The sequence below is a fragment of the Gymnoscopelus microlampas genome (assembly GCF_963454915.1).
Source record: "Gymnoscopelus microlampas genome assembly, chromosome: 15".
NCBI classification, from domain to species: Eukaryota; Metazoa; Chordata; class Actinopteri; order Myctophiformes; family Myctophidae; genus Gymnoscopelus; species Gymnoscopelus microlampas.
In genome coordinates this window covers 38,818,765-38,835,154 of record NC_139952.1, presented here as the reverse complement: position 1 = coordinate 38,835,154, position 16,390 = coordinate 38,818,765, and the positions used below count along the sequence as shown (strand labels likewise).

Here is a 16,390-nt window from a genome sequence, read left to right as displayed (position 1 = left end):
ATCTGAAACACAATTTTATATAATATAGAGGGGGTCCCTGCTTCATCTCTCTCTCAGCTAAGGGGTCCTTGGCCTGAAAACGTTGAAGACCCCTGAACTACTAAGTTCTGACCCAGGCTTGTTTTCAAAGACCAGCTGGTTGCTTGTTTTTCTCCCAAAAGTATTATCTGGCAACACTAGTGTATGTGTGTATTGTGAGTGTGTGGATCCCGGGGCATCAGGTACGCATCCTCATCATCCTCAGCTGTTTATATGTTGTAAAACGTCACGTTAATTCACTTAAAACCCGCGTCATGTCCGCGTGTTGACGTTGTTTGCTTTTAGAGCTGCAGGTTTCATCTGTTCATGAGTTAATGTGCTCGTTATGGAGAAGTGTGTCGAGGAGGCCTGTGTACTGTGTGTGTGTGTGTGTGTGTGTGTGTGTGTGTGTGTGTGTGTGTGTGTGTGTGTGTGTGTGTGTGTGTGTGTGTGTGTGTGTGTGTGTGTCGCAGTGCTGCTGATGAACACTATGATAAGAAGTAGCACATTGTTAAGTGTTATGTTATGCATTTAACCGTTAAGTGTCTTATAGTTTGCTGTTAGTACGGTGCTATACTGTACGTTGGCATGTGTAGCTAAGTGCTAGCTTGACTTGTTGATTTGTCTGTCTGTCTGTCTGTCTCTCCTGTCTCTGTTTGTCTGTCTGTCTGTCTCTCTCTCACTCTGTCTCTCTGTGTCTGTCTCTGTCTCTCTCTCTCTCTCTCTCTCTCTCTCTCTCTCTCTCTCTCTCTCTCTCTCTCTCTCTCTCTCTCTCTCTCTCTCACACTGTCACTGTCTGTCTGTCTCACTCTGTGTCTCTCTCTTTCTCTGTCTGTCTGTCTGTCTGTCTGTGTCTGTCTCTGTCTGTCTGTCTGTCTGTCTGTCTGTCTGTCTCACTCTCTCTGCCTCTGTGTGTCTGTGTGTGTGTGTGTGTCTGTCTGTCTGTCTGTCTGTCTGTCTGTCTGTCTGTCTGTCTGTCTGTCTGTCTCCCCCCCCCTGCATTTTCGGCTAATGTTCCCCACAGAATAGGGATGCTAGCTACTTGAAGTGGTAAACATTAAGTTAATTAAGTTTAAGTTTGACCCAAGCTAGTCTTCCTTTATAGCAGGGGTCTTCAACGCTTTTCACACCAAGGACCCCTTTTAGCTGAGAGAGGGGTGAAGTAGGGACCCCCACTACATGCTGTATACAATTGTGTTGCTTGTAGATTCAACTTTTTCATAGATTTCATGGATAGCTTCATAGACTTGTTTGACAACGCTATCATCGGTGTATGTTGCATTCATGTTCATGTATATATTTTCAGACATTTTCGTCAATACTCAAAACTTGACCTTTCACTCTGTACTTTGTTTGCTCTGTTTCCCTCTACACCAAACCTCTTTGGCACAACGCCTCATGCTGCGATGCATTGCAAGCTTGTAGACCTGCAATTTTTTGGCTAAAGTTTCCCTCAGAATAGGGATGCTATAATCATGAGGCATGATGACCACAACACTTTCAACTGTTATGTTCTTGTTCTCTGTCTGTCTGTCTGTCTGTCTCTCTCTCGCAAGATATTTGCAGATAAGTCTTGTTCAGATAATTGTTGAGCTCATCAGGTTTTCACTTTAAATCCACATTTCAGCCCTGGCTTAATATGTTCATGGCACTGTGTCTTTATAGTTGCGTTTTTGTTTTCTTTTTTTTCAGGAGAAGAGGAAGCATTGCTTTGGGGGGGAAAAAAACCTGTATTCTATTAGGTATGTATGAATATGCTGTTTACACACATACATGTAGTGCAAACATTTCACTTTCGGATGACCAAGTGTGCCCACTGAGTGCTGTGAAATAGATCTACAAAGCCTAGCTCTCCTGAACCAAGTTTTATTTACGACAATTCAAACATTATTTCACATACTGTATGTCACTGAGAGCCGAACTTGAACTTGATAGATGTCAGGGGCCTCTTAAACTGGTGGATTTTGTACAAAACAGAAAAATGGTAGGTGCAGTCTGCGCACAAAAATAATCATGAATCAGAATCAACTTGAAAATATGCCTACGTGCACACTCAGGCATGATATCCAGCCTGCACTGGTAACTTACACAATAAACCATAAATGGTTCATGCAAGTGTGAGCAGCTTGGTGATGAAACTAGCGTGTTGCTGTGGTTAAGACGACAAGGCCTAATGATAAAGCAGAGACTAGAGCATTGTTGATCACATTCGTTTAATATGAACTTACCCAGGACGTGTGAAGTCTGTGTCCTACGCTGCCGTGTCTCAAAATAATCATCGGTTGAGCCAGGCCATGAAGCGACATTTGTCAGAATCATTTTTGTATGATCACAAATTATGTTTATAGAATGAAAATGCTTTTGATTAACCAGTAAAGTTATGCATTGGTGTCCTTATTGTAATACGAGACGCAGAAATTGTGCCGATTGTATTTGGGAAATCGGACATTGCTGCAAATGACATTTCAGTGTTGGCCTGCTCACCCACACAGTGCAAGGAAGGAATCCTAAGTGACGTTTAATTAGTCAATAAGATATCATTTATAATGAAGAGGTGTGGACAGTTAGTACAGCTGAGCTACAAGAGAAATCTCACCTGCAAGTGCACTTGTGGATATTGTCCTGAGAAGGTTCAACACCAACATTCGCCGCCGCTGTGAGTTAAACTTTATTTAATTTACAACTAGCAGTGTCGTGCTTTTAATTGTGTGCACCAGCCCTGGTCTTTATATGTTGTACACGTCTGGCTGCTTTCGTCGCTGTTCATTGTCACTTTGGTGCTGAAACTTGGTCATGAAGTGGTGCGCTGTGCACACAGGCAATGTGATTGAGTTGTGTGTTCAGTGATTTTAGTTCTGGTGGTGTTTTATGCTGTAATGTTCTGTTAATCATGGGTGTATCAACGGATGGGAGTGCATGCCATATTGTTGAGGCTGTGTTCCTTCCCGGAGCTGACTCCGGTTCGAGTCTGAACCAGGACGCTAGGCTGCTTGTCGTCCCTCACCGTCCACCTTTCCTGTCTCTCTGTTGTTCACTGTACCACTACCTACCCAAATAAAGACACACCGATTCAGCCAGGCGGTATATGGCAGTCACATCTTGGATGGTGTGGGAAAAACATACAGTCTTATATGATGGTAGGATGGCCAAATGAAACATGGTGATATGTTGCTATGTATAGTATACAAAGAATCTGTTCTTTGTAGTAAATAAAATAAAATATATTAAATACAATTATTTTGTGTCAAGAATTTTATAGCAAGTAATGCATGTAGCTATAACATATATACTGTAGCTCTCTTTATATTCTGTTAATTTCCTTTGAGTGCAGAATGCATGGGAAATTTATCAGCTTTTCTTGTAATATCGGTAAGATTTCAATCTCTGAAACAAGGGGGACCCCAGCAAAAAAGAAAAGCCATCTGCCGTCTGCTTGAATCTATGTGAACGCAACGCAGCGTAATTCCTGCAGTGTCCAAAATGTTCATCTACGCATGGGTCAGTGTTTCCGCACAGGTGTACACATTCTTCGGTCACCTTTGTTTTTATATATCCCAACTTTTGTAGGGAAGTGGCGTACCGCGTACGCCTATTTCAGGCCACGTTTTGTGCGTATGCAACAGTTATAAATGAGACCCCAGGCCTGGGGACCTGCACGATGATGCATGTTTCTTAAATAGACCTTAGTTCAATATCTTTTGTAGTCTATGCTCTTCACATTTACAGGTGCGCTATTTTCAAGAATAATGAGATTGTGCCGAGCTGTAGTAATTGAGTGCAACTACGCTCAATGTAGTGGTAACTTAACCGCTTACAGAATCTCCTAAATTATATCAGCTTTACAGCTTTGGCTAACTTGCCTGGTGTGCTGCATTGCGGTGCCCATACACCTAATTACTAATTGTCAAATGTAGGTCTAGATGTGTTGGATACACAATGATTTTGTTCACTAAGTTTAATTTATCCAAAATCAAGGTTATGACTTTGTGCCCAGTAACCAGTCCTTGTTGACTGCACTTTTTTTGTTGTTGTTATTTCGTATCCCATCCATGTTTCGGTCAGCTCTTTCATTGTTTGTGTGATCTCTCATTTGCTATGTTAAAACACCCATACTGATTCTTAGTGCGCTGTAATACTTATTTGCATGCCGAAAATCTGGTCTACAAGTTCACAACGCGTAGGGTTGTGATGCGTTGTGAACTTGTAGATCTGATATTTTCAATGTGAGACACTGGCGCGCAACTAAGTATAAATCAGGCCTACAGGCAAAGATTAATAACCTTCCTTGGCTCGCCCCAGTGGAGCAAGATCAATTGGCTCGGTTTAACCATTGTAAAATCAATAGTCCACCTAGTGAAGTCTCTGTGAATGCTGTCATGTGGTTGGCTCCATGTGAAAGTTCCTGATGCATGACCTTATTAAGCCATCATTGTATTGATTGATCTGCCTTTGAATAGGTTATTGTGGTCATGCAAGGATTTCCCCATTACTGGTGAAGAATGCTAATTCTTCCTTGCAATTTGATCATTTTACATGATTCTTAATATTATTATTGTTTTTGATAATGATCATGTACTCCTGTCTTCCTAGGTAAACCATGGTCCCCATCACTGAGTGCCTCATGGACACGCAGCCTGTGTACCGCATCCTGAAGCCACGGTGCAACATGTTCACCCACTACATCTCAAGGGTCACCCAAGGCGAGATGATCTGCCTGCCTTGCAAGTTGGGTTGTAAACTAGATCTGCGAAGGTCCTTCAACTCCACCGCTTTGGCCTCACTTGATTCTGAAACCCAAAGGCATCCAGTTAATATGACCAGGACTCGCACCAGGGCACTTTTTGTTCGACTTCCCCTGGACCACCAGCAGACTGTCTTGAGATGGTGGTGGAGGAGAGAGACCTGAAGCCAATGGAGATGAGCCACAAGAAGTCTCGCTTCGAAGTAGGGCTTTGTGGACAGAACCAAAACGGGTAAAGTCGATGAGCCACACTGCATGACGTTATGGGAAAGAGTAGTGGACGCTAGGTCAAGAGGAGAGGTGACGTTTAGCGAGCAGCAGTAGCAAGGCGTAGGCCTGTCACAATTATTACATGATCGTAATCGGTAAATTAATAGTCAGTCATTTTTATTCATGTTCCAATGACAGAAACACATTAAATCGTTATTTGAGTGACAATTAATCGTCAAGTAAAATGTCATAATCGTGACAGTCCTAGCTAGGCGGAGCAAGACGGGAGTACATGTGCGTAAATGAGAGGGAAGACGGCGGACTGGTGAAGATGGCTGGACTAGCGGTGGCTACTGGTGAAGGTGGATGATGAAGAAGGCTACCGGCAAGAGTGAAAGGGAAGGCTTCTAAGGTGCTAGTGAGACCAGCTATGATTTACTTTTACTGATGAAAAGACAGAAAAGAGCTGGAGTTGGCAGAGTTGAAGGTGCTAAGAATTTCGTTTGGAGCGACGAGGATGGACAGGATCAGGCGTGAGTTGGAAGGTTGGACGGTTTGAAGACAACGTAAGAGAGGGGAGGCTGAGCTGGTTTGGACATGTGGAGGGGATGATGCTGCTAGGCATACTGTATTGGGAGCAGGATGTTGAAGATGGAGCTGATAGGCAAAGGAAGAGAGGCAGGCCAAAGAGGCGGTTTATAGATGGTGGTGAGAGAGGACATGGTGGCTGATGGCAGAGGACAAGAAGAGACAGAAACGACCCCTGCGGCGACCCCTGCTGAAAGGAGATTTACAGGTGTGTACATATGAAGGAATAAAATAGTGGTTTATACAGCATCGATTGGTATGGGGGTGGTTTTCATCTCCAAATAAGAATTGTGAAGCTTAAAGGCATGTCTCTGTGTTTTCCTTAGGTGCCTCCAAATATGATGGCTGTGTAAAATCTGTGTATTCGGAGCGACTACGAGTTGTGATCTCACAGGCTACAGCACAGGATGTTTGTGGTTCAGTACCATGTCTTAATCATGATTCTCCATACTCCTTTAAAACATTGAGTGCTCTCCGAACACATTTTGTCAAAAATATATCGTGCAGAAGATGACGCTAAGAGACTAGTAATAGTACCCTCTTGCACATATGTTATTTGCTCAACTAAATGTCCCACATAAAAAATGTATTTTCTATACTGGTTCTCATGTTTTGGCCTTTAATGGGGTGGTATTTTGTATTAACCTCTTTCATGGTTTAATTTTATAGGTTAGCAGCACTCATCAGTTTGAATTTGGTCCATAATGAACTTGGTTTTTAGTCCATTTATGGTTTGGTTTAACACAACACATCGTTTTTTCTTTAGCTGTCTTACCTGTACATGCATTTTGAGGGTTAATAAAGTGAAGAGTTCTTATTAACGCTTGAGTTTGTTATTCCTGAGAAAGAATAATGTTCATAATTTTAATTGGCTGGCATTTTGGCTGGCTATTTGGCATTTAGCCAACTAGCATGACATTAACATCATTTTAATGTTTTCTTTTGTGAGGTGTGATTACAAAAGCATTCCAATCACCTTTTGCAAATTGACTACCGTAGAACAATGTTTTTTTTTTACTGGAGGCTTTTTGGCAATTTTGACCTCAATGAACTTTGCTGAATAATCTTTAATTATCTTTAATAGTATTATATTAAATAAAATAGATGAATAATTACTTGAATACAATCTATCAAGAACATGCATTACCAAACTATGATACTACACTATATAATACTATTTTTGTCATCTCTGTTTCCCTCTGTCTTTCACAAAATGCACACACTGTCAACTGCTGTGTCTTTGTTTGAATGCCACTGTGATAGATGAAATAGAAGCGTATTGCAGCAATTAGGCTTGAGTTCATTAAGGCTCACCAACCCCTAACTACCTGTACACTTTGCCTGGTGGTGCCACCTGATGGTGAGAGTGTAATACTGCAGTCCCTAAGTCATACTTGTAATAGCCTCGGGTGCCCATGCGTTGTTATAATGATGTATTTCATGCTGTTTTTGTATCCATTGACCTGCACGTAGAGTGGAACCCCTTTCACCTCATCACGTTTGGGCTCCAGGCTGAAAGAAACCTCTGACTACCATTTCCATCCCTAATTAATATGAAACCAGCTCATGACCACAACTGGGAAAGATTATTTTTTTGATTTATCGAATAATTGAGAAGCACTTCCTTTTGATAATTTGCTTCATCTTTTATTAAATCAATGAATTGACGTGAAAATAAATTTGGATATTTTTTTTATAATGAATTAATATGATTAACCACTTAAGTCCTATACTTAATATACAGTGTTGCACACAAATAGACTATCTACATGCTCAATGTGTTGCATTGTGATGCGTTGTGATCTTGTAGATTAATTCATATACCTGTGATGATCAATTCATATACTGGATGATTCGATTGTTTTTTTTATTAAATGTATTATCAATTATGTTTTATACTCTATTAAATCAATTATTTTGATTAACTGTTGCACCCCTACGTCCTTGCCATGGTCATAAAAAGAAAACATTCCTATAAAGCAATGTATTTGATGGAGAAAAAAAAATTCAAACTTCATTATAAATATATCCTTTATTTATTGTCTGGTTAAAAACCTGGCATCCCTATTTTAGGCATGTCATATTAGGTGAACATTTTACAAAAGTTTAAACATTTTCTCAAAAATAGATCTACAAGCTCTCAGAATCTGGGATCAAATTAGGGCTGCAATTATAGATTACTTTATTAGCGATTATTCTATCAGTTTTTCAAGAAGCACATTTTTGATATTTTAGATTTTTTGTTTCTTTGTCACACAGCAGTGTTGTGCAAAAAGAAAGTTTAAAATAGCTGATCTACAAGTTCACACCCCTAACCCCTAGATCAAATCCCACTACAGCCTATGTGAACGACAAGAACAATAGATGCCAGGCTGCGCTCTCCAACAACAGATGTACAGTAGCATTCTGCAGTTAGAACTAGTCTCTATTCTGAATGTCCAGTCTCTCCTTGTGTTTATTGTATATATAACTTTATTATATCTTGTCTAGCGCTGTTGCCCCTTGAAAATATGGATGTGTCCCACATCCCGTCTCCCACCACTCTTATGCTCTCTCTCAAACGCATTACTTATCACAATGCCAAGCACATCTGACTGCAGTCTCTCTTTCTCTCTCTTTTTCTCTAAGAGCGGAAACCAGTAAATACTGGGTGAATAAACAAAAATAATAAACGGAGAATTAGTCAATAATAATTAGTCAACCAGCATTGCTATGGAATTACAAAACCACCAAGGATGACACATCCGACTGACTCAGTTAGGGGTGCAACAGTTAATTGAACTAATCAATTTAATCTATTGTAAAAAACAAATATAATCGACTATCGACTGTACAGATCTGCTATTTTCGAATAGCCGAAGTATGAAATAGGGCTTATGTGGTAAATGTATGTTTGGTAATAATAATCTTAATCTACAAAGTAACTAGTAACTAAAGCTTGTCAAATAATTGTAGTGGTGTCAAAAGTACAATATTTTCCTCTTAGATTTAGTGAAGTAAAGTATAGAAATATGGAAATAGTCAAAGTAAAGTAATGGTACCCCAAAATTGTATTGTACTGTACAGTACTTGAGTAAATGTACTTAGTTTCCATCCACCGCTGTGGGTGAATATGTATTCCGTGTGCACCTGATGTCCTGCCCTGTGTTTGTGCTTAGTCCTACAAAGCTTGGTTGACATGGCAACAAACGATTGAATGGTGAATGTGAGACGTTGCTAGGACAACCGCAGGGTCACAAGGGAATGTGTCTGTGGTCTTTTTTTTTTTAATGTTCATTTTCCTTTCCATTTGTATGCCTTTACAGAGCTGTTGGCTGCATAACAATACATAAAACTAACCACATAAGCCCTATATACATGTGTTTTGAGTGCTTACATACGGTAGATGTTTATCATGCTTTGTTCTGTTGAAAGGTGCAGTGTGCTAATTGCTCAAATAATTGATGAAAACAATGGGTAAAAATAACGCGTCACATAGACGACATGTGACAGGTTTTGAGCTTGTAAATCAGCTATTTTTTGCTATTTTTTAAAATCTGATTTAAGTGATTATGGGTTTGTGATAATAACAGTCACCCTAAGTAGTGGCCGCTGGTACAGTAATACTCTTCACTCAAGGACACCACCAGTGGTACTACTACTTGAGGATTGAGGACTAGATTCTGAATGCAGTGTTGGAATTTGACAAAATAAAGTAATAATAAACTTTATTTATAGCTTTATTTATATTTTTAAACAAAGTTGCAAAGTGCTTAACAACTTAAAATGAAACAGTAAATCATAAATCAAAAACTATTTGAAAATAATAATAATAATAGTATGACAAGACAGCAACATACAATGACAGTATCAGTGAGAATAGATGCATCAATTTCTGCCGTAAGCAGGGGCGGACTGGCCATTAGCCGCTGGGCCACCCCAAAATATATATATATTTTGAAAAATATTTTTGCATCCGTTTTATGATTATTACGGTAATTTCCGGGTCGCGCGGCCCAATTATAAGTTACGTTATTGTTTGGGCTAGGATGCTTTCCAGTAGTGGCCTCAGTGCGGCTGCAGAGTGCATGTGCAACCTAGGTGGTGGCCTATGCTTTACATAGGGTTGCTGGGCTGACACGTTTTTTTTTCAGGCTGCAACCCCCCCCCACCCCCGTTGACAAAACGGTGGCCATACATTTAGAAATGGTTATGGAACTAGCAAGCCTGAGGTCCAATGGGATGCTGTTCCAGAGTCTAGCGGCCCTGATGGCAAGGGCCCAGTCACCCTTGGTCACCAGCCTTAGGAACAACTAGTAGAGCTCAGGCTAAGGAGAGGCACAGGGTTCCAGCAGCTCAGCTAGATATCGAGGTGCCAAGCCGTTAAGAGCTTTAAAAGCTAACAATAAAATCTTAAAATCAATTCTAAAGGTTGCAGCCAGCGCAGTGCAGCTACCACCGGGGTTATGTGCTCTGATCCTCTAGTCCCAGTATTATGCAAAGAGCTCAGAGATATAGCTTTTCATTGAAGAGACCATATAGGTCTACAATATTGGGCTTTGGGTTTGAAAGACTAAATAAACAAAACGTACATCTTTATGCTTTCACTACTGTTTTTTGGCTTTAAGTGTCGCTTTAAGCATGCACTTTCAACCGGGTGTCCATGTTTTGGCCATGCCATTATAGACAAACAATTTTTAAAAATTGCTAAAATAGAAGATCTACTTATTTACAGATCTACTCTAGTTGTGTAAAGTTGAATTTGTGAAACAGTCAAATCTATATTCTGATATCTCACTTGTCAGCAACTGTAATAAAAAGACTTGCAGGCTTATGCAAAGGCTGAAATGTAATTTATATATATTATGTAGACAGATGCCAGGTTCATTTGTAGACCTGGCATCCTATAGTGTGTATATTTTCAACTAGAGTTTCGGGGGGCTACGCCCCCCTCAACCCCAGCCGCGCACGGGGCCCAGCGTGGCCGTGTGTATATTGGGGGACCCAAATCGCCGGAGTGAAACTGTGGAAAACATTTTTTGAAAAAGGAAAACATTTGAAGAAATAATATTTGTTATGTTTCAGGGGGTCCACAGGGGGTCCGCGGACCCCCTGATGGTCCACGGACCCCCTGTGGAGTGTTGGGACGCGCGGGGACACCCCTGGAACATTGCGGACCATTTCGGTTTTTTTTTCTTTTTCATGAAGGTGGTTGCTTATTTCTGGCGCAGGCTGTGCAAACCTGGCAACCCAGCGCATGCTGCCGCACGTTTAAGTGGCGTAGCGTCATGAGGGTCAGTGGGGCCGTGGCTCGGTCAGTGAAGACCCTGTAGTGCGGATGATATGTGGCATAGAGGGGCAGATTGTAAATCCACAGAGGAAACATCCGTGGGCTACCATTGGTTCAGCGATGTGTGCGGTCGCCCTGCGGCCCCTCCTCCTCCACCAATGTGCAGTATTGAGAGCCCTGACGTCACAACAATTGGAGCGATGGGCACTGCACTGTGGTTGGTTAGGGTACACCTAGGGCCCAGGTCGAACCCAGTTAAAGCCTGCATGGGCAAACCCAGTTAGGACCCGCCTTGGTCCCACATAAACATGGCTAGTTGGGGCCCACCTAAGGGCCAGGTAGAAGCTACTTATAGACGGGTTTCCGAGCGACGTCATCACAGAGCAGAATGCGCAATCAGCGCATGCCTGGGGGTGGAAGGCGCGTTCGAAAATACAGCCCTGAGCGGCAGTGAGCGCACTGGCCAATACAAACTAATAGGCGAGTGTGCTCCGGTGCGTAATTTCCAAACGCACCCATAGGCTTCCCCCCGCAGCTGCGCGGTCATATTCCTCTCAATGTTTACTAACAGGAAACCTGTCTATAGCCTGCATGGGCATCGCAGTTGGGACTGAAGTGGATGCCGCTGACATAGCTGACATGGGGTCCATATGGTTTAGCCCACCTTGAAACCATATGGGAACTACGCTGGCATGCTGGCTGTAATGCAAACGCTGCATCATACCTGCAGTGTGTAGTTTGATGTTGTGTGTGTAGCAGATATACCTGCAGTGTGTAGATCAATGTCCATAGGAAAGTCAATGCCCAGCAGTGTTTTTTTTTCCCCAGCAGAGTTTCTAGTGTCTCTGTGTCTCTCTGGAAGAGGTTGCACATGAACTCTGCAGCCGCACTGAGGCGCTCCAACACAAACACTCTGACATTAAGCTGCTTCACACAACAAACATCAGCACCACGCTGCTGTTTGTCCAAAAGACACAATATCTCCTCTCCCACCGACGTCATGTGTTCATTTATCGACAGGCGTACAGACTCCTTTTGACACATTTTACGTCGTTTATCCAGCTCTCACTGACTCTCCACATCGGGCTGTTATTTTGCTGCGATCAAGTCAACGATGTGAGAGATTAGCTATCACAGACGGACGGACAGGGGGTGAAACATAGTCTGGCGCCATGCCTTTCGGCCTGGCGGAGACAATAAAAAACCGAAAGTAAAGGAAATGGCCATTTCTGTAACAGAAGTAGTCAATAAACTATGCTATGAAAACATGGGCCACATTGGCAAAGAATGTAGGAAAGAGGCAATCATGTAGAAAATAGCCGATCTCCAAGCTTACAAAGCCTCTCAACGTGAGGCGTTTCGAGCTTGTAGATCGGCTATTTTCACAATATTTACTTGTGGAACGGAGTCAAACAGAATGGGGGGGTCCCAGATCAAGTACGTGTATTTGGGGGGGGGGGGGGGGGCTCTTAGCGTGACACGACCAATGAGAGTGAGCGCTGTAGTTGTTGCTAAGATACGGTGGCGTCTTTGGCCCATAGCTTGTAGATCTCTCACACATGATTGGCGTAGGCTGCGTTGCCAGGTCTGACTTTGTGTCTAAGCAATGGTCGGCTTATTTTTGCGCGCCTTTGGGCTCGTTTGCATTGTGCGCACGGCAGCGCTTGTTTAGCGTACGTCAGCGCGACGTGGCAACGGACGTGGCAACGTGAAAGGTGATTGGCTGGTGAAAAGAAACACCCGACGTTACACCAGAAATGGTGCCTGGAGAAAATGGTGACCAAAAAAAAAGTGTGGAAAAAAAGGAAAAAACCCCCGCAGCGGCTGCGTGCTGTTGTGGTGATGAGGTCGTGCGCACGGTAAACGGTACGAAGCTGCCTCCCCTTCCGTTTTGTCCGACATTTGGTGAGTAGAATTAATTATGTTGCGCGGTGGAAAAGGTGTAGTCAGCAGTGAGATGTCCCCTACGCGAGGCGTAAATTCAGCGCGGCCGCCGTGGCGAGTCAGTTGGCCACATGTGGTCTGGCGGTGCGTTGTTTAGTCGATAACAGAGCTGTGGGGTGTGGACACCGAGGGTGCGGAAGTTGGTCGCCATTTATATAGTTAGATATACAGAGTATAGATTTTTTTTATATTATACTGTTTAGACTGATTGATTATAGGTTCTTGGTTTACCTATGATCCTAGATACTATTTCGATGCATTTGATGTATTACCTTGTGTTTAACTTCTTACTGTAAAATCACTCTGCAATAAGAGCGTCTGCTAGATCCCTAAATTGTAAATTGTAAGTTGTTATGCCTTGCCCAAACAATATACATATAAGTAATAGCTCTTGAAATAATGCTAAGCCTTTCACTCCTATTAGGCCCCCACTCCCCTGTCAACATCCATCTGTCACCGTGTGCATGGCAGCCATGCATGGCCCCCTCGCCGCCACTTTATTTTGGCCTGTGTTGAATCTAACAGTTCCCTCTTCAATCAGCAGGATATAGTGGAGCCATGGATCAGCTCACAGCTAGAGCTGTCCTAACACAAACTCACTCTCAGAGTAGTGGATACAGACACCCCCTCTCTCACCCCCCAGCCCCTCACACACACCCCAGACCCCCCACTCCCCGGGTCACGCTTTAATGTCATTAACAGGTGGAAGTCAAAAATAGATAGCGGAGATGTAAGCAAACAACCCTGGTGCTTTACTGTGCTCGTGCGCACGCACGCACGCACGCACGCACGCACGCACGCACGCACACACACACACACACACACACACACACGCTGGTGTGGTGTGTGCGTTGACATGTGACATGCGAGCAAGCACACTCCCGGGCAGAAAATATGCATCCACATATTTTGTAAAAGTACAGATGTGTGTGCTCGCTCTCTCTATCTCTCTCTCTCACACACACGCACACGCACACAATACTGATATGTAGTTTTTGCACTTGTCATCACAGAAGACACACACACACACACACACACACACACACACACACACACACACACACACACACACCACACATACACATTTCCATTTTAGAGTGAAGTTGGGACATGGCTCTAGTTCAACTCTCCACACACAACAAACTCCCTATCTGTCTGTCTGTCTGTCTCCCCCCCCCCCCCCCCCCCCCACACATACACACACCCACAAATGTACTTGGACTGACATGATTCCCAGCTTGCAAACACATACAAAGGCATGCACATGTGAACACCCACAGGAAAACTCACGCACACACACACACACACACACACACACACACACACACACACACACACACACACACACACACACACACACACACACACACACACACGCACACACACAGGTAAACATGTGCACAGGCACACATACACGCATACCATGGCACGCCACTCTGACCTCCACCCCCTTTTTTGCCTCCCTCCCTCTCTCTCTCTCTCTTCGTCTGCACCCCCCACCCGCCCGCTTCTCCACTCGATCCCTCTCTTCGCCTCGCCCTCTTTCACTCCGAGCAGAGCCACACACACACACAAAAACAGGTCAGCAACTTGTTAATGTCATTGTTGTGATTTGTTAAGTGGCCGAGAAATGCTGTCAAGCACGTGTGTGCTGTGGCACGTTAAAGACTTAAAAAAAAAAAAGCAGAAGGAAAAACAAGAAAGAGAGAAGGTTTTGTGTTTCATTTCGGCATGGTTTGTGTTGTGTGAATAAAACGGAATGGCTTCTGTCCTCTTCTACGGCCGACGTTTGGACTGGGACGCTTGTTCCTATAGCAGGTTGTTTGTGGATTTGCTGCACAACTTTGTTTGTCTGTTTGTGTGCAATGTTGATTATGTATACAGCAGAGGGACATTTTTAGACGGTGAACAGAGAGTATTTGTTGGTTTATCCTAGCCGCTGTGCGCTAATTAGTTCCTTCTCTTGCTCAGTTTGCAGAACTGACATTTTGTAAAACAAATATAAATCTTCTCTGTCGGGTGGAAACCTCATATGTCCAAAACTGTTACTTTTCAGGATTCAAACAGCACATGCAAACAGCAAAAGTAGCAGATCTACAAGCTCAAAACGTGTCTCTTTGCGGCACGTTTCAAGCTTGTGGATCTGCTACTTTTGATGCTTTTGTGTGACGCTGTAGTATGATCAAATAGGGCATTCATTTACGAAAAAACACAAAAAGTTAGAATACAGATATAGGAGGTTTTTGCCAGATAGCAATGATATTTATGAAGGAATGGAATTTATACAAATAGTTATTTTAGTAAGTGGTTAGAAGCTTTTCTCATAGCTGGAACTGTAGCTTGTGCACCAGTATCTTGTAGCAGTTTTCGAGCTGCTTGTTGAGTACACACTTTCTGCAAACATGTCGTTTAAACCAAGGAACAATATTCAAACCGAGGAACAATTTTGCAGAGGCTGTTTCTCAGGTTAGTTCTGCAAAAAATGTGTCATAACCAATAACCTTCCATTCATATAAGCCAGACATATCGATCCATAGTCATCTCCAAGGTCAATAACGGCATTGCTTTGTGTAGATCTAGATGAATAGATGAGTTGTGACATCACAACCCAAAGTGTCTAAAGGTTGGACTTTTTAAAGCAGTAAACATGGTCTTCTCATGGTTGTCAGCCATGGAGAATCAAACGTGACATTGATGAGCAGTTCTTCTCTCCAGAAGTTGGAACTATTTTCTGCTTAAAGTGTCCCAGGGTGCTCCGCCAAAAAACGCTGGACCCAAAGAGCGCTGAAACCATACACTGTATAAAAGGAATGGACAAAGCGAGGCCATTGGTTTCTTTAAACTAGCGACTGCCAGCATATAGTATTTATGACCATTTTTATTAAGGTAAGAAACTCTAGTCTAAAGTTTGTCAAAAACCCATCTGCTTGCGTTAAGATAAATTCTTTCTGACACCAGCAGGGGTAAAACAGCGAAACTACAGGTCATTCATATGAACTCTTCCGTATTAGCCTCATTGTAAAACTTTAAAACTGGGCCCCTGGCTGAAACGCAATGCTCGGCGCTGAGAAGAGGAGTGCTCTAGCACATCTTTACCATAGAAATGCATGATGGCAGAGAGGTCTTTACCATAGAAATGCATGGCATAAAGGCACTGGCAAGTGGCAACTCAAAAACACTTTCTGTGGACACGGGCATGGACCCTAATTGTCATAATTTTAATTGACTTTTTGGCATTGAACATTGGAACATATCGTTGCTTTCGGGCAGAAACCTCCTATCTCCATATCCTAACTTTTTGTTTTTTTTTCGTAAATGAATGCCCTACGTGATACTACAGCGTCTCACAAAAGCATCAAAATTAGCAGATCCACAAGTTTTGAGCTTGTAGATCTGCTACTTTTGCTATTTTTGAATTTGAATCCTGAAAAGTAACAGTTTTGGACATAATATATATATATATATATATATTATTGGATATAATATAAATTACATTTCTGTTTACCTTTTTGAAGGTTGTCCACACCAAATCACTTAATAGCGTTTCAAATAGCAATCTCAATGTCAAACTCGGCATTTCAAATCTAAATGATTGTCATCGATAGTGTACACATATCACA

The 16,390-nt window shown here is 42.5% G+C and overlaps 1 protein-coding gene across 3 annotated transcripts in view; it reads left to right on the top strand.

Annotated features, from left to right (window-relative positions):
* The first annotated feature begins 203 nt into the window (after positions 1-203).
* The window catches only part of LOC311061429 (voltage-dependent calcium channel gamma-6 subunit-like), a 28,315-nt gene continuing 12,128 nt past the window's right edge, over positions 204-16,390 (top strand). Inside the window, exons 1-2 of one of the 3 annotated variants that reach the window (XM_084080073.1) lie at positions 204-221; positions 1,711-1,760. The gene's annotated coding sequence lies outside the window, so the exon portion shown is untranslated. Of the gene's footprint in view, positions 222-1,710; positions 1,761-4,859; positions 4,992-14,292; positions 14,352-16,390 lie in introns of those variants that run through there. The other 2 variants (XM_084080071.1, XM_084080072.1) reach the window with 2 other exon arrangements.